This window comes from Plecotus auritus (genome assembly GCF_963455305.1).
Source record: "Plecotus auritus genome assembly, chromosome: 3".
NCBI lineage: Eukaryota > Metazoa > Chordata > Mammalia > Chiroptera > Vespertilionidae > Plecotus > Plecotus auritus.
In genome coordinates this window covers 152,635,305-152,660,629 of record NC_137772.1, presented here as the reverse complement: position 1 = coordinate 152,660,629, position 25,325 = coordinate 152,635,305, and the positions used below count along the sequence as shown (strand labels likewise).

Sequence of the window (25,325 nt, the reverse complement as noted above, 5' to 3'; positions counted from 1 at the left end):
CTGTCAGGAATGAAAGAGTTGGTCATGGTAACATGGTAATGGTTTCAAACTAGACCTCGAGTAGAGAGCACACAATACAGTACACAGATTGTGAATTATAATCTTACACACCTGAAAATTATATAATGCTATTAACCAATGTTGCCCCAATGAATTTATATAAATAAATCAGATGAAACCTTTTAAAAAGCAATCATAGAACCAACAACAACAAAAATTATAAGAAAAAATATTACAAGAAAAAAAAGTTGGGGAAAACTTGACCCTAAAGGAGACTTACCAAACATGTCAACCAATCACAAAATACTGACCTAATTTGGAGCCTAATTCAAACAAACTTTTAAAAAAATGTCAAAAGGCAATGGGAAAATAGCCTATTTGTCTAATGGTGTCAGAGAATTACTGTAAACTCTTATGCTGAGATAATGCTATTGTGCTTAGTTTATTTTAAGTATCCTTATCTTTTAAAGTACATAAATATTCACAGATAAAATAATATGTCAAGAATTTGCTTTAAAATAATCAGGGAATGAGATAAGGCCATAGATGAAACAAGATTGGTCATGAGCTAAGAAATAAATAGGTATATGGAGGCTTGTGCTACTATTCCCTCTACTTTATATGTGTTTGAAATTTTCCATAATAAAAAATTTAAAACCGGGCGGGAAGTAGGACTTCAGCATGGCGGCTGTGGTACTGGCTTCGGCAACGGTGACTGGCCGGCCCGGTGTGAACAGAGTTGAAGGTGGTGGTGTTCGCTCTCTCTAGGAGCTGTCAGCGGGGACCGAACGTGGGAGGTCGGCGGCGCCAGCACCTTTCGGTTTCTGGGAAGGCAGCGTTCAGGTTCTAAATGGCTTCTAAGAAGTTGGGTGCAGATTTTCATGCATGACTTCTCCTAGGAAAAGAAAACCATTGAGTGGGCTGAAGATATTAAGAAAATCCAAGAAGCCCAGCGGGAAGCAGAGCGGAAGGCTGAGGAAGCAGAAGCTAAAGTGAATTCCAAGCGTGGCCCAGAGGGCGATAACAAAATGAGCTTCTCCAAGCCTCACAGTACCGCCACAGTGCCACCTCCTATTAACCTCATCCTTGCCACCTTACAGCACAACAGCATCCTCACCCCGACCGGGTCAGCAGCAGTACCATGAAACAGAAAGTTCTCAGCCCACCCCACACAAAGGCAGATTTCAATCCTGCTGACTTTGAGTGTGAAGAAGACCCATTTGATAATCTTGAGTTAAAAACTATTGATGAGAAGGAAGAACTGAGAAACATTCTGGTAAGAACCACTGGACCCATTATGGCTCAGTTATTGGACAGTAACTTGCCTAGAGGCGGCTCTGGGTCTGTGTTACAGGATGAAGAAGTCCTGGCATCCTTGGAGCGGGCAACACTAGATTTCAAGCCTCTTCATAAACCCAATGGCTTTATAACCTTACCACAGTTGGGCAACTTTGAAAAGATGTCGCTGTCTTCCAAAGTGTCCCCCGCCCCCCATTCCTGCAGTAAGCAATATCAAATCCCTGTCCTTCCCCAAACTTGACTCTGATGACAGCAATCAGAAGACAGCCAAGCTGGCAAGCACTTTCCATAGCACATCCTGCCTCCGCAATGGCACGTTCCAGAATTCCCCAAAGCCTTCCACCCAAAGCAGTGCCAGTGAGCTCAGTGGGCATTCAACTTTGAACTTGGACAGTGGCACAGAAGTGCCAGCCCTGACCCCTTCCGATATGATATCCCAGATGCCTTCCCTCTCTGTCTTGTCTGTGTGCACAGAAGAATCGTCACCTCCAAATACAGGTTCCACGGCCACACCTCCTAATTTCTCAATGTCACAAGTGCCCAACACTCCCAGCTGTCCCCAGGCTTATTCTGAACTGCAGATGCTGTCCCCCAGTGAGCGGCATTGTGTGGAGACGGTGGTCAACATGGGCTACTCCTATGAGCGTGTCCTGAGAGCCATGAAGAAAAAAGGAGAGAATATTGAGCAGATTCTCGACTGTCTCTTTGTACATGGACAGCTCTGAGAGAAGGACTTCGACCCTCTTTTAGTGGAAGAGGCTCTGGAAATGCATCAGTGTTCAGAGGAAAAGATGCTGGAGTTTCTTCAGTTAATGAGCAGTTTAAGGAAATGGGTTTTGAACTGAAAGACATGAAGGAAGTTCTGCTCTTATACAACAATGACCAGGACAATGCTTTGGAAGACCTCATGGCTCAGGCTGGAGCCAGCTGAGACCAGGCCCTGCCTCAACCCTGCCATGGAACCACCCCTGCAGGAGGCCCTGAGGAGCCCACCTGTGGGGAAGGAGAAGGGGCACACGTCCAGACTTTCTTTTGGGGGTGGAAGGTCAGATGTGGAGACTGTTTGCCAGTCTCTATGAGCCTAGGCCCTGAGCTGGGGAGAAATGGGGGAAGATTTGGGCATGTGAATGCCCTTAGAACTGTCCTGGCTCCTTCCATATTAAATGTATTTGTATTTTTGAAAAGTGTCCTTCCCACCTTGGCTCTCCAGAGAGATGTCTCTGGTTTTTCTGGGGTATGTCCTCAGCTGAAACCTGGGCTGGCTGCCAAAAAGAGCCAGGGAGAAGCGGCAGGAGGCCCAGACTTATTGTTGCTTTGGGGCTAGCCGCTAGTGGCTTCCCTCCCTTGCATTGGTGGACTGAACTGTAACACAGGTTGAGTGCAATTGAAAGGTTCTTCCAGGGTTTTATTTTTCCCCCCTTTTAACAAAGTCTCTTAGTGTTACACTGGTTCTGCAATGTCACTGAGGTGCAAAGAATGCCCTTTTCCCCATGGGGCCCTGAGTTTGCCTCTTCTGCCAGGCAGTTACCATGTTTCCCTGACCCAGCCTCTTTCTTTCGGCTTGGTTTGGACCACAATCCTTGGGGGCTACCAGGAATTTAGAGCCCCCTCTCTAGGAAACAGTTGTCACATGAAGAAATCATTGGCCCCTTCCCAGCACACTGAGTTGGGGAGAAACAGGCTATGATTTAGTTGCCCAGCACTAACTCCACCTCAGTTCTCTTTGGAGAACAGCCTCTCCCACTAGTCCCCTGCTCTAGGATGACACAATGAATAACAACTAGTCATAGAAATCAGTCTCTGGTTTGTTTTGTATTATGCTGTACATCATTAAATATCTAAATACGAAGGATAAAAAAAAAATTTTAAACCAAAAATGTCTAATTTTAAAAGCCAGCATAAAAAAATAAGTCAATCATGGGGAGTGAGATAACCAAAGACATATAGAAAAATTACTTTGCAGCATTGTAAGTCTGCTTAAAGTTGAAGACAATATATTTGTTAACTAAATAAAAATTAGTTTTAGATTGTAATAAAGAGCAATGAACATTTATTTGAGCAAAAGGAGTTGCCGTTTGGCAAACAAAGATTCAGGTAGCAATCTAAATGGTGTTCTGCTGAGAGGAGGTTGACTTTTATAGAGAAAGTTTCTGCCCAAGGAGTTCATTTTATGTAAATGAGGTATTCAAATTATATAGCTCTGATTGGTTGAATTCACAGGGACTAATCTGATTGTACAGGAAGAGTATGTATAACTCACAAAATGCTTAAATTTAAAGAGAAGATGAAGGAAGAAAATCCTTAAATGAATTGAAAAGTTGGAATTAAAGAGGTAGGAGGAAAATCAAAAGAGACCATTTCATGGAAGCTAAAAAAATGTTTCAAGAAGAAGCCAGAGGCCAACCCAGTAGAATGCTGCAGAAATAGAAAATGAGATAAAGACTCAGACAAAGGCCATTTTTGTAGTTCTGATTGGAGGAGGCAGATCTGAGTTTATTGGTAGAAAGACAAAACTAGGGTTTCCCTATAATAGTTAACTCTTTTTTTATTTTTATTTATTATTTTTTATAAATCTTTATTGTTCAGATTATTACAGTTGTTCCTCTTTTTTCCCCCCATAGCTCTACTCCACTGGGTTCCCACCCCACCCCATGCCCTTACCCCCCCGCACTGTCCTCATCCATAGGTGTACGATTTTTGTCCAGTCTCTTCCCGCACCCCCCACACCTCTTTCCCCCCAAGGATTGTCAGTCCACTCCCTTTCTATGCCCCTGATTCTATTATATTCACCAGATTATTCTGTTCATGAGAATTTTTATTCACTTGATTTTTAGATTCACTTGTTGATAGATACGTATTTGTTGTTCATAATTTTTATCTTTACCTTTTTCTTCTTCTTCCTCTTCTTAAAGAATACCTTTCAGCATTTCATATAATCCTGGTTTGGTGGTGATGAACTCCTTTAGCTTTTTCTTATCTGTGAAGCTCTTTATCTGACCTTCAATTCTGAATGATAGCTTTGCTGGGTAGAGTAATCTTGATTGTAGGTTCTTGCTGTTCATTACTTTGAATATTTCTTGCCACTCCCGTCTGGCCTGCATAGTTTCTGTTGAGAAATCAGCTGACAGTCGTATGGGTACTCCCTTGTAGGTAACTAACTGTTTTTCTCTTGCTGCTTTTAATATTCTCTCTTTGTCTTTTGCTCTTGGCATTTTAATTATGGTGTGTCTTGGTGTGGTCCTCTTTGGATTCCTCTTGTTTGGGATTCTCTGCGCTTCCTGGACTTGTAAGTCTATTTCTTTCACCAGGTGGGGGAAGTTTTCAGTCGTTATTTCTTCAAATAGGTTTTCAGTATCTTGCTGTCTCTCTTCTTCTGGCACTCCCATAATTCGGATGTTGGTACGTTTGAAGTTGTCCCAGAGGCTCCTTACACTATCTTCATATTTTTGGATTCTTTTTTCTGTTTGCTTTTCCGGTTGGGTGTTTTTTGCTTCTTTGTATTTCAAATCTTTGACTTGATTCTTGCAATCGTCTGGTCTGCTGTTGGGTCTCTGTATATTATTTTTTATTTCAGTCAGTGTATGTTTAATTTCTAGTTGGTCTTTTTTCATATCCTCGAGGGTCTCACTACATTTATCGGCGGTTTCTAGAAGATTCTTGAAAAACTTTATAACCATGGTTTTGAACTCTATATCCAGTCATTTGCTTTCCTCCATTTCTTTCATTTGTGACCTGTTTCTTTGTCTCCGCATTTTGGCTGCTTCCCTGAGTTGATAGAGTGGCTTTGAGTGCAAGGTGTCCTATAGGGCCCAGTGGCTCAGCCTCCCCAGTTACCTGAGGTGGACACTCTTGGTGCACCCCTTTGTGGACTGTGTGCACAGTCTTATTGTAGTTAAGCCTTGATTGTTGTTGGTATGACTGGGGAGAATTGACCTCCAGGCCAATTGGCTGTGAGGATCAGCTGTGTCTACACTGGGAGAACTTCTGTGCTAGAGACACCCTTATGAGGCAAGACTTGCTTCAGTGGGGCTTTGGTGCTCACTGAGTCTGCCCCCTGAGTGTGTCTCTTATTGATCTAAGGAGTTGTAATCTGGATGGTCCTACTCTGACCCCTGGGTACACTGGCTCTTGGATCTCCAAGGAGGTGCTAATTTAGCCTCTGCCTGAGGCCACCCAGCAGGAGCCATGCAGAGCTCTTCAGATTCCTCTTCTTTGTTTGGGTTTTGGAGGTGCCCAGATGAGGCCCAGCTGTGAAGCAATGCACACTGCTGTGGGGCCTTGGGCCTTCTTTTGGATGTTCTGGGTCTCTCTGACTGAGCTGCAGTTTGTTAGGTAAGTTTAGCTTTCAAAGGACCAGGCCATTCATATGCAAAAGCCTCTGCACACAGCTTGGATGGGGCAGAGTCTCAGGGCAGAGCAAACAGCAATGGCTTCCTGTCAGTCCTGTCCTAAATGGCCCCCAGGTCTCAGTGTTCCTTGGTAATCGCTGCAAGCACCTCTGAGAGAAAGCCGCCCTCGAGTTCTGCCCACTGCCAGACAGTCCAGTTTCTCCCCGTATGAGTCTGGGTCCCCAGAGTCTCGCCCAAAACTGGAGTTCAGAGCAGTCAGGAGCTTGTGTCTCCCTGCGGATTGAAAAAGCCAGCCATGTACTCAGTTGCCAGCCCTTTTCACACGCACGCCTCTGTACCTCTGCACTTTCCTTCCACAGCTCCTCTGAGTCTCAGTGTGCTTTTCTCTTCCCTTCTAGTTGTAGAATTTCCACTCAGCCAGCCTTCCTGTGGTTCTGGATGATGTCCGTTTTGTAGTTGTAGTTTTGAAGTGGTTGTGTGAGGCAGCAATTTCAGGTGTTTACCTATGCCGCCATCTTGGTTTCTCTCTATAATAGTTAACTCTTTGCAAAGGGGGCCATAATGCTGGAAGCTAAGAGTTTAGTCTGAGCTTCTTCTAGTATACAGAGTACATGAGGAGCCCATGTCAGCAGATGGCCACTAGATTCATCCATGTTATTCATAAAGTCTGGGCCCTCAGTTGACTATGAGGAGTCCATCTCAACAGATCAATTCCTTGTTGAGGTTCACATCAAATGAGTCTTTTCAGGGTTATGACAAAATTAAATGTCTTTTTTCCTATCAGCATTCAGAGCTTGGTGGAGAACATTGAAGAAGTTTGCATTGGGTCAGTTAAAGAATCTTGAAGGTTCTGACAGCAAAAGAGGTACAAGGGATGTGACAGTATTGACTAGAGAAAAGTTGAAGCATTAAGTGATCTTGTCTAGGCTGGATAGGAAGGTATGTGAAAATATGGAAGAGGCAAATAGACTAGGAGAAAAAGGAACTGGAGGTCTCTCTCAAAGAGAATGCATGGCTGCCTGGCTGGCATGGCTCTGTGGTTGAATGAAGACCTATGAACCAGGAGGTCATGGTTGATTCTTGGTCAGGGCACATGCCCAGGTTATAGACCCAATCCCCAGGGAGGGGCATGCAGGAGGTAGCCGATCAATGATTCTCTCTCATCATTGAGGTTTCTATCTTTCTTTCCCTCTCCCTTCCTCTCTGAAATCAATAAAAATCTTTTTTAAAAATAAAAATATACATATTTTTTAAATGCATGGCTGGAAAATGGGGGTGAGAAAGCTGCCAGGATAGCAAACCAGTTAATGGAGTTTAAGATTTCAGTTCTGGGTGATGACAAGGGCAAGTGTAATTGTAAATGCCTATGAAGTGCCTATGTAAAAGGAATGGAGATGGACATCAAATAGAATTAAGATGGTCATGAAATTGTGAGATTGGGTGTTGGATGGGTCCTGAAGAAACCCTAAAATCTCCCATAAAAATGAGGTTGGGTTATAAATTCTATGAAGACAAGGATTACGTCTATTTTTTACTAATGTACATTCAACATCTAGTACAGTGTTTGGCACAGAGAAGATGTTTCTAAATTATTGTTGAATGCTTAAATGGAAGGACTATGTCAATAATGCCTTAACTTCGAGCCTCCAAGTTTCTTCTCACCACTGATTAGCTGGTAAGCCAGGAGTGAAAGAAAGGGCTGGACAGAACAAATGAATGAATATGCACCAAGATAGATGCATGGAACAAAAGAAATATTAAAGGGATAACAAGTAGAATCTATGAGAAAAAGTCAAAGGACTTCACTTTATTAGTCATTTATACCTGAAGTAATGTGTGAGCTGCCATTGAGTTAATAACTGTCTTTGAATGTATGAAGGGTTATTTTAGGGAGAGAAAAACAAGAGAGGATTGTTTTCTTACTGCCCTGCCCAGATGCTGTTTTGCTGGGAGGACTGGGCCGGCCTAAGTGGGAGTTGAGTGGCCTGAGGTCACCTCTCGGTCAGAAACCAGTGGGCAGGGCAAGGAACCATGGCTTCTAGGAACCCCCTTAACTCTGCAAGTGAATAGGGTAAACTCTTCACCCTGCAACCCATCTGCCTGCCCAGAAATTTCAGAAACAAATTAGTATGATTGAGAGTATCATAGGCTCTTACGATTGGGAACAAAAACCATTACCATTTATTTATTATTGATTCATTTATTCTGAGAAATAAAAGTTTAAATTGAAGAAATGATTTAGGAACAACATAAAAAGAACCTTTAAATAAATAAATAAATAAATAAATAAATAAATAAATAAATAAATAAATAAATAAATAGAAAAACCCAGATGGCGGCATAAGTTATACACCTGTACATGCTGCCTCTCACAACCACACCAAAACTACAAGTAAAAGACAAAACGTCTGTCACCCAGAACCATGAAAAAGCTGGCTGAGTAGAAGTTCTACTGAACTAGAAGGAAAGAGAAAAGAGCATTGAGACATGTACAAGCACAGAAAAGCTGAGGTATGGAGGCGCGCTAATCAGGCTAGCGGCTGGCAACTGGGTGCACTGTTTTTTTCAACTCGAAGAGACACAAGCTCCTGATTACTCTGAACTTCAGTTTCTGCTGAGACTCTGGGGACCCAGACTCCTATGAGGAGAAGCTGGACTGTCTGCCATCGCGTCGGAAAGTGAAGGTGGCTTTCTTGCAGAGGTGCGCCCAGGAATCATTGCTTACTGCACTGGGGCGTGGGACACGGGGACGCGGAAACTCGGAGATGCAGAGACGGCTGACTGGCAGCCATGGCTGTTTGCCACGCCCTAGCCTAGTGATTCCCTGAGACCCCGCCCCACCCAATTTACAAACCCACCCAAGCTCTGCGCAGCAGCTTTTGCATATAAATGGCCTGCCCTATCACAGCTTAACCTAACAAACTGCAGCTCTGGTCAGACAGTTCTAAAACCTCCAAACCCCAAGCAAAGAGGAGAAATCTGCAGATCTTGCTGTAGCTCCTGCTGGGTGACCTCAGAGAGTAGCTGACGTGCACCCCATTGGATATCCAGAAGCCAGTGTATCTAGTGGTCAGTGTGAGACGACACCAGACTTCAACTACTCACATTCATAAGTGACACATTCAAGAGGCAGACTCAGTGAGCACCAAAGCCCCACTGAAAGAAGTCCTGCCCCATATGGGTGTCTCCTGCACAGCAGTTCTTCCATTATAGACACAGTGGGTCCTCACAGCCAATTGGCCTGGAGGTCAATTCCTCCCAGTGTACCAACAGCAATCATGGCTTAACTACAACAAGACTTTGCACTCAGCCCACAAAGGGGTGTACCAAGAGTGTCCACCTCAGGTGATAGGGGAGGTTGAACCACTGGGCCCTATAGGTCACCTACCACAGAAAACCACCCCATCAACACAGGGAAGCAGCCAAAATGCAGAGACAAAGAAACATGTCACAAATGAAAGAAATGGAGGAAAGCAAACTACTGGACATAGAGTTCAAAACCACATTTATAAGGTTACTCAAGAATCTTCTAAAAACCTCTGAGGAACTTAGTGAGACCTTTAAGGATCTTAATGAGAATGCCAAAAAAATGGAAAAGGACCGGTCAGAAATTAAGCATATACTGTCTGAAATAAAGAACACACAGAAATTCAACAGTAGACCAAAGGACCCCAAGAATCAAACCAAAGATTTGAAATATGAGGAAACAAAAACACCCAACCAGAAAAACAAAAAGAAAAAAGAATCTGCCCTAACCGGTTTGGCTCAGTGGATAGAGCATTGGCCTGCGGACTGAAAGGTCCCAGGTTCGAGTCCAGTTAAGGGCATGTACCTTGGTTGCGGGCACATCCCCAGTAGGATGTGTGCAGGAGGCAGCTGATCGATGTTTCTCTCTCATCGATGTTTCTAACTCTCTATCCCTCTCCCTTCCTCTCTGTAAAAAATCAATAAAATATATTTAAAAAAAAAAGAATCCAAAAATATGAAGATAGCGTAAGGAGCCTCTGGGACAACTTTAAGCGTACCAACATCTGAATTATGGGGGTGCCAGAAGAAGAGAGAGAGCAAGATACTGAAAACCTATTAGAAGAAATAATGACTGAAAACTTTCCCTACCTGGTGAAAGAAATAGACTTACAAGTCCAGGAAGCATAGAGAACCCTAAACAAGAGGAATCCAAAGAGGACCACACCAAGACACATCATAATTAAAATGCCAAGGGCAAAAGACAAAGAGAGAATCTTGAAAGCAGCAAGAGAAAAACAGTTAGTTACCTACAAAAGAGTACCCATACAACTGTCAGCTGATTTCTCAGCAGAAACTATGCAGGCCAGAAGGGAATGGCAAGAAATATTCAAAGTGATGAACAGCAAGAACCTACAACCAAGATTACTCTACCCAGCAAAGCTATCATTTAGAATTGAAGGTCAGATAAAGAGCTTCACAGATAAGAAAAAGCTAAAGGAGTTCATCACCACCAAACCAGGATTATATGAAATGCTGAAAGGTATTCTTTAAGAAGAAGAAGAAAAAGGTAAAGATAAAAATTATGAACAACAAAATGAGAACAAATGCATGCCTATCAACAAGTGAACCTAAAAATCAAGTGAATAAAAAAATCTGATGAACAGAATAAACTGATGAGTATAATACAATCAGGGGCATAGAAAGGGAGTGGACTGACAATTCTAGTGGGGAAGGGGGTGTTAGGGGTGCGGGAAGAGATTGGACAAAAATCTTACACCTATGGATGAGGACAGTGGAGGGGGGGTAAGGGCATGGGGTGGGGTGGGGAATCAGGTGGAGGGGAGCTATGGGGGGAAAAAAGAGGAACATCTGTAATAATCTGAACAATAAAGGTTTATTTAAAAAAAAAAAAAAGACTAGAGGGCCAGTGCACAAATTTGTGCAAGGGTGGGGTCTGCCCATCCCAGCCCCAATCAGGATGGATAAAAAAAATAAATAAATAAATAAATAAATAAATAAATAAATAAATAAATACTAAGGTTACAAATAAAATTTTTATTAAATTATAATCTCTCACTCTAGCCAGTTTGGCTCAGTGGATAGAGTATCAGCCCTTGGACTGAAGGGTCCCTGGTTTGATTCTGGTCAAGGGCATATACCTGGGTTGCAGGCCTAATCCCGGGCCCCTGGTCAGGGTGTGTGTGGGAGGCAACCAATGGATCGATGTGTCTCTCTCATAACGATGTTTCTCTTTCCCTGGCTTTCCCCCTCCCTTCCACTCTCTAAAAAAAAAAAAAAAGAAAGAAAAATTCTCACCTGACGATATATATATATATATATATATATCGTCAGGTGAGAATTAACAAAAACATACAAACAAACCGAAAAATGATCATCTCAAACACTGGTTGAGTTTACCATTGACCAGAGAGTATCCCATGAGCTTTACATAAATTCTCATGTCACCCTCATAGCAATGCTGTGACCCAGCTATTATTAAGATTCCCATTTACAGGTTAAAAAATAGACTAAGAAGTGAAATGACTTTCGCAAGACGACACAGCCAGTATGTAACTGAGCCAGGTGTAGCTGACACGAAAGCATGTGTTTCTAACCTACACTCTAAACTGTTTCATCAGCCTGGCTGGCATGGCTCCGTGGTTGAGCGTCGACCTATGAACCTCCATCTATGAACCCGGAGGTCACAGTTTGATTCCTGGGTTGTGGGCTCAATCCCCAGTGGGGGGTGTGCATGAGGCAGCCAATCAATGATTCTCTCTCATCATTGATATTTCTATCTCTCCCACTCCCTTCCTCTCTGAAATCAATAAAAATATTTTTAAACAAATAAAAAAATACACTGCTTCATCAAATCCTGGGAAGTACATAGCACAGTGTAAATGTAGCCTCACCTAGACAGATGAGAAGTCACGAAATGCTGGTGGTGAAAGGTCTGAGTCTTGATAGTGGAAGTTTTTATAATATCTCTTGGGTCCCTGCTCTTACAGCCATGGAATTCCTATTTTCAACAGAGAAAGGAAAGGCTGGGTGGCAGAGAAAAACCTCCGGGAGATCATTTAGGCCACTGCCTATCAAAGAACAGGAATAAAAAGGGAGGCATTTCAGTCCAAAAGTCCTTGAGTTCCTATTTCCTTGTGAATGAAAGAGACTAGTATGTAAATAAGAGCTTTGCATAAGCCAGACATTCTTTCAAGTCCAGTTTATCTACAGTATGAGTCACTTCCTTTTTAAAGCAGGAATTAAAAGAGATAGAGGCACATAATCATTACCCAGTACAAACCTTCTTAATAGACCTTTTCTTCTCATTCAAATAGCAAAAAGGTAAAGGGTTCCTCCTTTGACAAAACAGTAACATCATTTTGCATATACTGTGTACACATTTGGACCAGTTAATATTCTCATTCAACAGAGAGAAATGAACAAGTGAGATAAACAGGCAGATGAGATGATAGAAGGGAGACCACAGGTCCAGCCGGGTTAACCTGACACCTACAAAGGAATCTGAATAACAAGAAGCTTTTGAATGACTTGGTAATGTTCAACCCCTCGGAAAGTTTAAACCCGAGTTATCCACTACAGCAAAAATACTCAGAAACCTTTGGAGGAAGTCTCAGAGTCGCCTAGGGTCAGAAGATGGAAAAGGAGACAAGCCACAGGTTCATCCACAGATGAGAGCTCTGCACAGGGACTTGAACTTTCAGCTGGAAAACAAATACAGTTGTATTGTAGGATGGCACAAGCAGTGAACCTGAAAGCAACTGGCCTCTTCCCCATACCAATGCCTTCTGTAGGTCTTGTCCAGGCCCTGCAATAGATTTATCAGGGATGATTCATTTTTCAGGAGTTAAAGATTTGATTTGAAGAGTTAATCAGGGAGGAGGAAAGCAAGTAAATAAAACCTGGAGCACATTCTCATTGCCTTGGGAACTCCTGTATACCCTGCACATTAAATATCCAGCAAAGCCTCAGACTCACCCAGTCCCTCCAGTGTCACATTTACTAATGCTCAAAGCTATTAAGAACCATCACCGTCAAAGTTTAAAGGCCTTGAGATGCCTACATAATACAACAAAATTTTATTGAGTATCTATTATATATTAAGCACTGTGCTAGGCGCCAACGTTACAACACTAAGCAAAATACATGGTTTCTCTGTTCTCATGGACCTGTGGCCCAACAGGACAAACTGACAAGTTGATTGTTGGTTCCAGTGAAGCATGCTAATGTTACTGGACAGGTGACCTGGCCCTAGCGGGTCTGCCTAGGGCTGGCCGGTAGTGTTTGGGTTCTTGACTTCTGTGCAGGAAAAATGTCACTAGAAATACATAAAAGCTAGGTGGAGAAATGAGCCTAGGCTGGGCTGCTTTGGCTCATTAAGAATTTAGAGAAAAGGAGGCATTGGGGACAGGTTTAGGGGGTTTGCTAGGATGAACTGCTGCTGCCCATTGCCGCCCTAGTTGCAAGCCTTGTGGGGTCCCTTAGAATTTAAACATATGAGCCTGTGGGGATAGAGAGGGAGAGGGAGAGGGGAGGGGAACAGCAAGGCTGTGCTCCAGGGAGGGAGAGCACATGTTAGGACCTTTTGGGGTTTTGTTTTGTTTTGTTTTGTTTTGTTTTGTTTTGTTTTGTTTTGTTTTGTTTGGAGGGGTTTTAAAGGCTAGGAGTTTAGGGGAGGATCTCAATAGAATATTCATCAGCTTCATGCTGATGTACCAAAATGAGATTTATTCTCTTAACTTCATCTGTCCTTGGGTGTGGTTGACAAATGGCACTAATTGGATTTCTGCTATCTGTCTCCCTGAGTAGGGTGATTTAAGCTATTCACCCTCTGGTTGGGGAGGAGAAGTGCAAACCATTAAGTGCCCCTGGTTTAGGGAAGATAGGATTTACCAGATGGCTGCAAACTGCTGTTTAACTATCCAGTTCAGTTTCCCTATTCCTCTTGTCTCGGCTCACTGGCCTGTCTCATTAAGTACTCTAAGTGAGGGGTTCCAGGGGGAACAGGTTCTTGGAGAGGAGACAGTCTTCTAAGAACATGTCCAAGCTGAGAGGGAGTAAAGAAAGGGCTTCAGGGAAGGGACTATGCAGGAGAAAGAGAGCTTTGACTGGGTGCACAGAGGACCTAGAATGCCTTACCCATCTCAAAGAAAACAAAACTCATGTCACTTAAGAACAGGATGTTTTTCTCTTTTTAGTTTTTTATCAATAAATCCTCCTTGTGCCTTATAAGGAAAACCCTGCCTTTGCTCTCTAGTCAGGAATTTTCCCTCACTTTGCTTATCTGGTAATTTTTGAGTCTGAAGTAGACTGCACTTAGGTGATTAAATTTAAGAGTTTTGGGAAGGAGTTGTCCATCCCTAAAATTCTTCAGATTTATTAATGTTTTTGAATGTACTGTTAGGACTAGATACGCGATTATTACACACAAGAAATAAATTTAAAAGCATGGGTACATTAGAAATAAAGTTAACAGAGAGTCCTAGAATACCAGAGGCAGAACTATAAAAATAAAAATAGCTAGCATTTATTAAATGCTTACTTTGCAAAGGCACTTTCTTAAGTTCTTTATGCATGCTAAGTGAATTAATTCACACAATAGTAGAATTTAAGATGTCTATTTTACAGGTGGATTAATTGAGGCACAGAGAGTTTAAGAAACTTGCCCAAGGTCATACAGCTAAAAAGCATAATCAGGATTTAAACTCAGGTGGTCTGACTCCAAACTCCATGAGCTTATCTGCAATGCTAGCCAATCAGGGTAAAGATGGAAACAAACTTTGCCTCACAATTTTGCCTCTGACCAGTTGTGTGTGGGTTAGAGCTGAAATGCAAACCTTTCTACCAGGTACACCAAGCAACACAAACTATTCTCTGTTCTACCTGTTAAATACTGAAGGATCCAAACTCCTCAACTATCCATACTCTTCCCCAAGTGCTTTGAACCATGCTATTTCCCTTGGGGGTCCCTATATTCTTTCATAGAAAAAGGGATGTCTGGCCATGAATACTGCTGCTGAGGGATGATCATAATTACATAATGACAGAATTTGCTGAAGTGGCTTTTCTGAGAAGTCAAAACTATCCTAAATCATTTCAAAATCTTTATTTGGAAGAATTAAACTGGCTGGTTGCATTGTGGAAAAGTCACCTTTAAATAATTTGTGTACTCCTCAAAAGAATGACTTCAAGGAAAAGTTTTTAAAATATTTTTCCCTTTAGTAAAAAGTGTTCTAAGTTGAAGATGTCTGCCTACACACAGGAAAAGAGAACCAGTTGATTTTTTTTGTAAAATACCAGTTACAAACCATATGCTACTGCATGAATAAAATACTGAAATGTCTAAAGAAATGAAAACTATAACTTATCTCTAGCATCATTTTTCTATTTAAAATTTAGTATTGTTTTATTCATTACAAAAGAGAATCTGAAGGGGAAAGGCCTTAAGAATACTTACCAGTTTGTTTTTGGTTGTAACAGAAACCTCTCCTCAAAGTTGCTGAACAAAAGAGATGCAGAAGCCTCTTTGGCTGATGGTAGGTAGCATCTAATCTTGTGGGTTAACTGTGAGCCACTGTGATTAATCTTTTCTGTGTCTTCAGCCAGGAATACAGATATTGCTGTTATAATTATTCCTTTCAAGTAGCAGAAGAAAAAAAAAAGCCTTACCAACTTTCTTGGGCCTGGGAGAACATAACCTTCAGATAATCATTTCTATTTTTCCCAAACAGATCAAAGCTGAGTGAACAGCCTCAGTACAGAACTATGGAAACATTGCTTGTTTAAAAGAATCTAGTCTCTCGGTTAACATTACCTAACCCTGCAGAACTAGTGGACCCTTCACACAGAGATAAGCCGCCCTGAAGGCTGGTAGAGAAGCCAGCAATTGCCTTTATCGGTTGGTTTTACACAGCGCTTTCTTCTGAAGACCAAGAAAACATCACCAGCCCGAGGGAAGGGTTTCAACAATTTCAAACCCCAATTCTTTTGAAATTTGAAAATATTTTCTAAGATCAAAGATTTTTTTTTATTCCACTTATTGGACTATTGATTTTAAGCTGGTTATTGAGAAACAAAAGACTCAGAATGTTTGACACTCCTCCTTTCTCAGATAGGAAGACCTGCACCAGGAAGGAAATCTTAGCTTATTCACCTTAGCCTAATTTGAATTAAGTAGGGGGCTGGTAGCTCAATCACCCCACTGTGTCCATTGAAGCAAGAATTTATCTTCCATGCATGTTCTCCTCTCCCTCAGCTACCTGTATAGTGCATATTTCCTTTGAAATCTAAGACATGCCCCCCCCACACACACACACCTTTTCCAAAGTGTCATATGTATACAATTTTGCCTCACTGTATTGGGGATTTTTATACTTATGTGGTTCCCTATATGTGTATATTAAAATTTGGTTTTCTTCTATTAATCTGTCTCTATAATTTTATTATTAATCCCGCTAGAAGAACTTAGAAGGTAGGAGGAAAAAAATATATATGTATATATATATATGTATATATATATATATATATATATATATATATATATATATACACACATACACACACACACACACACACACACACACACACACACATATATATATATATATATATATATACATATATACATATATATATATGAAAGGCTAATATGCAAAGTGTCCCCCTGGGAGTTCGACTGGGAGACCAGGAGTTCTATCGCTCCCTATGATGTGCGCTGACCACCAGGGGAGGCAGCGCAGAATGAAGGAAAGCCCCAGCCAGCAGCCAGGGAAGGGAGGCCACAGCCAGCAGCTGGAAGGAAGGCCCCGGCTGGCAGCCGGAAAGCCCCGATCAGCCCTAATTGCCGGCCAGGTCTAGGGACCTTACCCATGCATGAATTTCATGCATCAGACCTCTACTATATATATATTAGCTCCCACAGAAACAAGCTCATACAATAGTTCCTTTATACTTACCCCAATTTTTAAACAAAGGCCATGCCATCTTTATTAAATAGATTGGAGAGCAGAAGTGATGAATACTCTTTTCTAAAACAAACACAACCTACTTGCTATTTTCCATTATTACCCATTAAGAAAAAATTTCCTGGCAGTCCACTTATGTACATCCCTAAGCAAGAATTTAAGTACTTAACTATAGAACGTGTATTCTACAAAAGTAAATACTCTTATGTCTATAAAGATTATTAGTACTTTTATTCTGATTTTAAATATTAAAACATTAAGGTAGAAATTTGGAGCTCATTTGTCATGAGTGTTATTTCCAGCTTCCAGGTAGATTCATATAACCAGTGCAAATGTATTTCCTTTCTGGGTATCAGGTGCTTATTTCTATTCAGGGATCCTACGTGTCTGAATGAAAGAGACAGATAGAATTGCCACAGTCCTCAGTCTGTGTATCTGTTTGCATTTAAAGTGACACAGTTTCTCATGCCTGTTTTTGTTTATAATTAAAATTATTTTAGATCATTCTACATCTCCAAAATGTCAAAGATGCAACTGTATGACACATAAAAAATAACTGAATTCAAGTGGCTCATTATTCAAGGACAAGGGGTCAAATTTATTCAGGCAATGAACAAGCAATTCTGACTGAATTCAACTGTTTAAGGTTTAGTTTATTTCCTTTTCTAAAGAGCTGAGTTGTTCTTGTTTTCTCTCTCCAAACAATTTAGATGGGTAGATTTAACTTTTAATGAAAAGCCAGCAAAAACTATGTATATATATAAGAACTTTTCACTGTCAATCAGTATTGAACTACAGTAAACACTGATTTTTCCCTTTAGATAAAATTCATGGATTGCTGTGAAGAAATCTCATTCACTCCTACTTCCTTTAAGTACAAGGATAGATTTTGTGCACTGATTTTCATCAGAAAATAGTTTTGTTGGTTTAAAATGCTTTTAAAGAATATACATGTTTTATCAGATTACGGTTTAATGCCTGTTTCACCTGAAAATAGCATGTAAGATTGTGTATTTATGAATGAGCAAAACAAAACAAAAACTTACTTTTACATGAGGCCTCCACAAAATAAATGTTGGTAAAATCATGATTCTATTCAACATTAATCAGAGAGCAGAAGAAAAGTTATGAGAAATTTTACTCAGCAAACAAGAGATTACATTCCACTATCAAAAACTATTTTTTAAATAGTTACAAGATGACTCAAACAAATATTTAAAAAAAATGAACACATATCAACTGATACTCAATTCATTGATGGGGGAGATAGCAGAATGGTAAAGTTGGCCACAAGGGCATATGGGACCTGGGTATTTATAGAAATTGATAAAAGAAAATGTACAAATAAAATTGCTAGGTTAAATATACAACTGATTAATGTTCCACAGGGCAGTGAAATCGTAATCTTTGGGTTTATCTTTTCTACCAGACACAAATCTACAAATCAACGGGAATCCTCACAGAGTCCAGGCTTTGTCAATAGTAAACAATGTGTCAAACAAAAGGTACTTTTCCTTGGATAAATTTATAATTCTTGGTGTCCTTTTTTAATACCTCCCAATGTGACATGGTGTCCTCTTTTTTCCTTATTTCCAACTTTGGGATTATTTTTCTTTTGACACCTCTGAAGTTGTGCCTAAAACAAAAATGACATTCTAGTATTACACTTCAGAAGAATCATTATTGAAAAGTAATCCCCAAATCTGGGAACATGAAATTTCTGGAAATGAACTTAACTTCATTTCTTTTTACCTCTGATTTAAAAAAATGATTCTCTATCGCACGAGGCACTGTGTTTGCCTTCCATTTGTTTCTCCCCATTCTAGCAGAGATCTGAAGTTAACTGGCAAAACCATCTGGTTTCCCCTCTGCACACTGGCACAAATTACAAAAACTGCCTTCCTATTTTTTTTTTAATTTTTATTGATTTCAGAGAGGGAGAGAGAGAAAGAAACATCAATGAGAGAGAATCATTGATCAGCTGCCTCCTGCACACCCCACACTGAGGATAGAGCCCACAACCCGGGAATCGAACTGTGACCTCCTGAGTCATAGGTCAATGCTCAACCACTGAGCCACACCGGCTGGGCAACTGCCTTCCTATTTTTAGAAGAAAACTGTTACCATTGTAACTTGCTAGTTTTAATGACCATAATAGGAAGAAAGCAAAGAGAATGCCAGACATTATAAGCACGGTTATCTGAGCAGCTTCACCAGGAAGCTGCAGTTTCACACTCCCCAGGGAACCACTGATCCATTCCCTGCAGATCAGTGGGGGAAGGAATCAAACAAAGGGGAAGATGGGCCCATTCACAGTGAAGTCTGAGAGGTAGGGAAGGTGCTTGTCTGTCAGACTAGCCTGGGGAACCATGGATTGGCTACAGGGGTGGAGTCACTGCAAGCTCCCAAAGTCCTGAAGTATTCATTGGTTAAGCTCCTAGTTAAAATCTCAGACAAAGAAACCTTCTCTCTTGTTCCTCTTGTTTTGCTCCTGTTTGCACTCGCTTGCTCTGTGACCCATGCTAGCCTGTCATGTGGCCCTAGAAACTGCATAGCTCGTGGCCATAGATTGCAGCTGGTAACACAAACTAAGCTAGCCAGATCCTGGACTGGACTGTGCTTGGATATGAAGCAGAAACTCTGGGCAGTGGCTTTGATGGGGAAAAAGAGACATTTTGGGGGATTAGCAATCTGAATCTAGTTACTGCCCCTTTAATTGTCTGGTCCTGCAAGACCTGTTTACTCCCATTTTAGACAGGCCATAAACCTTCCCAGACGAAGTTATCAGTGCTGGCACCAGGCCAGGCCTTTGGTTGAGGTCTCAAAGCTCCAGCACATAGGGCTCTTTAAGAACTTGCAAAGGGGACAGGAAAACCCTATATTTGGGAGACAAATGACTGAAAAAGATATAAAAAGGGACAACTTCCTCCATGTGGCTGCTCAGAATTTGAAAGATATTTTTTTCTCTGGGCCTGCACATAATAAAGTGTAACTCCATTTCTCTAAGCGTTGCTTGGTTTTTCTCCCGTCTTCTGTAACAGCTTTAATTCTAGCTCTTCTGAAGATGGGACTTTTTCCATGACAGGACAAACAGAGATGGAGGGCAACTCCTTTAATGTGACATCATCGATAACATTTCCCAAGATACCTCATCTTCCCAAGGGAATCCTTGTTCCATGGGATCCCAAGAGCTCCACTTCAAGTAACCGGTGGGGCACAGAGGGCACCGATAATAATAGCACACTCTGCCACACGATATCCAAAATGCTTTTGTTAAGACCTCACTTTCTTGTCCTCTCCATGCATTAATGACCAGTCTACTACCTTTCTTAGTAATCACTCCCAGGTTTTTACAAAGCAAACATATTCTCCAAACAAAATGATCATGTACCTTTTTTTTCTTGGTCTTATTTTACAATTCTCAGTTTTCTTTGGAGTCACATTTAAATTTTCCTGAATTTGAAAAGTTAAAATGCTTTCCTAAAACTCCAACAAACATTGAACCCAGGACTAAGCTCTCTCACAAATACTGAAAGAAATGAGATTACCTTTCTTTTGCCTATTTTCATCTCCTCTCAGATTAGAAGACTAGACTTAAGTGGTAAACAGGTTGAACATAGGTAAACAATGCGAAGACTCAGAAAGAACTTAAATAAAAAACAAGCAATTGCAAACAAGTACGAATTGCTTTGGGCTGGAGATTTGTCATTCGTTGAATGTGCTGGAATTTTTGGTGTTTTAATACTGCTCCTGCCCTGCTGGAGGAATCCCTGGCACCAAGCTGGGCAGCACTGCCCTGAGCCTGCAGAGCACACTCTCTGGACCTCCTCACAAATGAGTCCCACGAAAACCCAACTGAAAGGAAAGGCCTAGAATGTAAATGTCTCATTAGCCTGGGCCTGGGCTGGCTGCCCAGCTCCGATTGGGCTCCCAGTGGCTTCTTTTAGGCTTGAGGCCAGGTCTTATTTTTATGTTAGATCTTGAAGAAATGTATTCAGTCCCTCCAAGCCCCATGGTACTGTGAAAACTTTCCATTCATCAGCAGTTGCCTCCAAAAGGAGGTGTGAGCATAAGAGTAGCCAGAGGAAAGAGAAAGACAAAATGCCACAAAGACACTTAATGAGGAATAGAGCCCTGCTCCTTTAGGTCAGACCAATCCAACAGTCAATCTCCAGAGCTAAATTCCCACAGAAGCTTGAAATAATTAGCCAGCCCAGCCTCAGAAGGAAAGCCTCCAGTGTAGGAGATTATAAAGAGGTAGAGAGCAGTGGACAGAAACTTTCATTTGCTGACCACTAACCACATTCCTGCACCTGTGCTGTTGCTTATTTATTCTTCAGATCAACCCCATGAAGGACAGTGAACAAGAACCCTATAGCCAGTGTCATCAATCTTCACCTTCACCTTTAAAAAAAAAATAATAGTATTTTTAATTGATTTTTAGAGATCTCTAGCCCGATGGGTTGAACACCAAGAGCCTTGGTGACATCAATGGCCCTCACCCCCCAGGGGAGGTCTGACTGGGTTAGCTGAGGTGACAGCAGGCAGGAACCAACTGTCCTGGAGGAAAGAGAGTACACATCAGGAAGACCCAAAGCCATAAGCAATTTTGAAGAAGAGAATAACTATGTTTTTCAACACATGCTAACAAAATTGTAACATGTGAACCTAACAAGCCAAAGATATTGGAAGAACTTGATGGGAAAAATGAATTAAAAGCCTTCTTTACTGATCTCCATTCCCAACAGAAACTTCAACATTCATTTATTCTTCCAACAGATATTTATTGAGAGGCTGTTATATACTAGATATCATTCCAGGACCCTGACCACAGTGAACAAGACAATGATAAAAAGGGTTCTTTTAACCCAGCTTGTGTGGCTCTGGTTGAGCGTTGACCTATGAACCAGAAGATAACGGTTGGATTCCTAGTAAGGGCACATGCCCCAGTTTTGGCTCAATTCCCAGTGTGGGGCGTGCAGGAGGCAGCCGATCAATGTTTCATCATTGATGTTTCTATATCTGTCTCCCTCTCCCTTCTTTGAAATCAATAAAAATATATTAGGGGAAAAAGCGTTCTTTTACTTTTATCAAAGTAATATAAGCTTATTAGAGAAAAATTATAAAATGGAGATAAACTGAAATAAGAAATCATCTGAGTCCTCCCATTAAAAAATATATATACTGTTAAAGTTATGGGACACATATTCTCCTTTTCAATCTATTTCCAATGTGTATAAATTTATATGCATATACTATTTTCCCAAAATAATATTATACTGTATTATTTTGGGAAAATAGTATATGCATATAAATGTACATAACACTGTGTCATAACTCTTTCTCACTTGCTATATTGTTAGCCATACATATTTCCCTATGTTGCAGTCTAACTAAAGGCTAATTTCCTCAGTTCAAAAATAGGAGTAGGAACATTTTTTTTTTAAAGAAATTCTAACAAGTTGGCTAGACTCAATAGATATGAGGAAAACAAAAGGGAAGAATAAATGGATCCCCAAGCCATCTACCCCTGGGGTGCCAGCCAAGAGATGATGCAGGCATTACAGGGTTCTGGGGACCCAAGGGTCCACGACCCACTGTGGGTTCTTAGTTTTGCACAGGAAAGAATTTAAATACAAGCCATCATAGATTTTAAAGTGAAAGTGAGTTTATTAGCAAAGCAGTGAGGCAGAAAATTGCCCAATCCACAGAGTAGCCCCCCTTTCGTGGAATTTGCTTCTTTCACTGAGGTTCATTTAATTGGGGTAAGCTATTCAATAATGGGAAGGGATATTTAGATTCTCCCCAGGAGAGGGGTAGAGATTTCTCAGAGGAGTCTCGTGGGCCATTTTGTGTCTATATATGGGCTTTCCATTTCTGATCACGGCAGCTCGGGGTGTGTCCTTTAGCATGCTAATGTATTTCAATGAGTGTTGATGACGCTAGTGATTACCATTAGGTGAAATTAGTTGCCACATTGGATTGAGCTGATCTCTGCCAGTATTTTCTTCTTGTCCCCCCCTGCACCCTCCACCACTCCCCCCAACCCCCAGTTTTAAGCCACAAATCCAATGGGAATGCTCTTACTATCTTCCTGACAGTTCCTGTAGCTTTTATTGATTGCAACTATCTCTTGCCACACCTTACCTCAGAAAGAGTAAGTGCTAAACTCCTACAGTTCCCAGTTGGCACAGGGAGGCTGGTGAGCAGCATTTGTACAGCCGCCAGTACTACAGGCCCTGGTTCATAGTACTGGGTTCACCTGGCCCTGTGCAGGGGAGGAACAGCAGTTTCATCAGTGGGTGTAACAACCACACCGTCTGGAATGCTTGGCCTTGCATCAGGTTACCTGGGAGGGACGTCAAGCTTAACTGGGTGTGGTCAGAGCTCAAATGAAGAACTGCAGGACCGGTGTGGGCTACTTGGCTCCTGCATAAGTAACCTACAATTTCTTTCACATTATGTATTACTGAAAGCCAATCATATTCTTGTTATTCAACTTAACACTTATGCCTAAATTAAATCTGCTGCACTTTGGCAACGTTGCAAAGCTTTAGGCCTAAGTCTTTAAATAATTTAAGAGAAGTCTGGTGCCCAAAGAAAGAAAACCTCCTTTCAAGGTGGGATTTGCTTGTGGGTACTGTGCCCACACAAAGGTGACTGATTCCAGAAACCAACCATAGCATCATTCTTAATGATTAACTCTTATACCATTGTATCAGTGTACCAAAGTTCATTTTATCAATTGTCTTTTTTTTTTAATTTTGGAATTTTTTTATTGTAACATTCCTGCAGTGAACATCTGGTAGCTAATGCTTGTTCATTTGCTCTATTATGGCCTTAGGATAAATTCTTTCAAATAGAATTGTCAATTCAAAGGATATCTACATTTTTATGATTTTTTGCAATCAAATCACCAAATTGCTTCCTCAGAGAAGTTGTATCAATCTTCGTTCTCACTAGTCTTGCATAGGCATTTACTTTCATATAACTTTCTCTACATTGGGCATTACTATTTAATTTGATATGTGAAAAAAATAATTTCACTGCTTTCCTTTGTATTCCTTTATTACTAATAAGGCTGAAGATATTTTTATATGCTTTCTTACTATTCACTTCTTTTGTGAATTAGTTATTCATATGCTTTCTTTTTCTAAAAAATATATTTTTATTGATTTCAGAGAGGGAGAGGGAGAGACAGAAACATCAATGATGATGTTTCTGCACACCCCCTACTGGGGATTGAGCCACAACCCGGGGAATGTACTATGACCAGGAATCAAACCATGATCTCCTGGTTCATTGGATATTCAACCACTGAGCCACACCAACCCGGATATTCATATGCTTTATAAGTGTTCTTTATACAGTAAGGATAATAACCCTTTGCATGTATTTACTTTGCAAAGAATGAGCTGTTTAAATTTACATACTACATACACCTAATGATTTTTGTCCTCTTTGCTCTGTAAGTCATTCAAATGATGTTCCCCCTCAATAGCTGCATTTATAACTTTCCTAATCATATGTCAAAACAACCATATTATTTTGAAAGAGGTTAGTATATATAATCCATGATATGGAGTAGTCACAGGGTTTTAACAAGCAATCCTTTTTAATTTGTATGTTTTAGTCTTGTGTTTTCCTTTTTTTTTTTTCCTGCGGTTGAAATATTTTACATTGTGGTTTAGCGTACTTCTGTGAGTATATGTGTAACTATACATATCTAAGTATGTAAGTTAACATATAAGTATACATGTATAATAAAAACAAAATTTTTATAAAACAATGCTACCCTTCATACCTACCTGTATACTGCCACTTTTCCCTCTTTTCTTAGGCTAGTTTAAACCCAACTAAATCATAAATAAGGTCTAACCGCCAGTTGGAGAACCATCCTAATAATTAAAAATGCTCCGGATCTAGGTTGAGATGTAAGCATGTCTTCCCCTAGAAGACTCAGCCTTATGTTTTTGAAGTCCAATTAATTATCAGTAAGAATGATTATTTTCATAGCATCCTTGAGTGCTTAACATATGCTTATTAAGTGTTTTACATGCACACCCTCACAGCTTTTCAATAAGATAGGGGTTATTATTGTCCCCATTTGACAGATGAGGAAACAGGCAGAGATTAAATGCCTGCTCAAGTTCCCATGACTACTGAATAGTAGAGCCATATTTTGAATTAAGTAGCCAAATTCTGGAAACCTGTTTTCAACTCCTTTGGCTTTGCACTGGCTCTGAGACGGCCAGCCAATGTGAGTTCAGGGGCTCACTAAACCCTAAGGGTAGAAGAAAATGAGTTACAAAGTTTAGCACGAAAGCTATGGAGACTACTGATGGTTTAAATAAGCCTGGGAAAGGAAGGAGATGGGGAAACAGAGTGAGAGGTGAATAAGTTTCCACCATCACAGTAGTCAGTCATGGACAGTTTGCAAAAAGCCTACTGTGTTCCACAAGCTTGTCTCTCCCTTCCAGAGGACAAGTAGTTAGTATATATATATATATATATAATCCATGATATGGAGGTTAGTATATATAATCCATGATATGGAGTAGTCACAGGGTTTTAACAAGCAATCCTTTTTAATTTGTATGTTTTAGTCTTGTGTTTTCCTTTTTTTTTTTCCTGCGGTTGAAATATAAACCAAGTGCAGGAGGAACAGTAGGACATCATATAAACCAAGTGCAGGAGGAACAGTAGGACATCAGGGCTAGTTATCAGT

General features: G+C 40.8%; 1 pseudogene across 1 annotated transcript; it reads left to right on the top strand.

Annotated features, from left to right (window-relative positions):
• The first annotated feature begins 681 nt into the window (after nt 1-681).
• LOC308244204 (ubiquitin-associated protein 1-like) lies at nt 682-2,230 on the top strand (annotated as a pseudogene). Its single transcript has 2 exons — nt 682-693; nt 900-2,230. The product of its transcript is annotated as a ubiquitin-associated protein 1-like (transcript).
• The last annotated feature ends 23,095 nt before the right edge of the window (nt 2,231-25,325 follow it).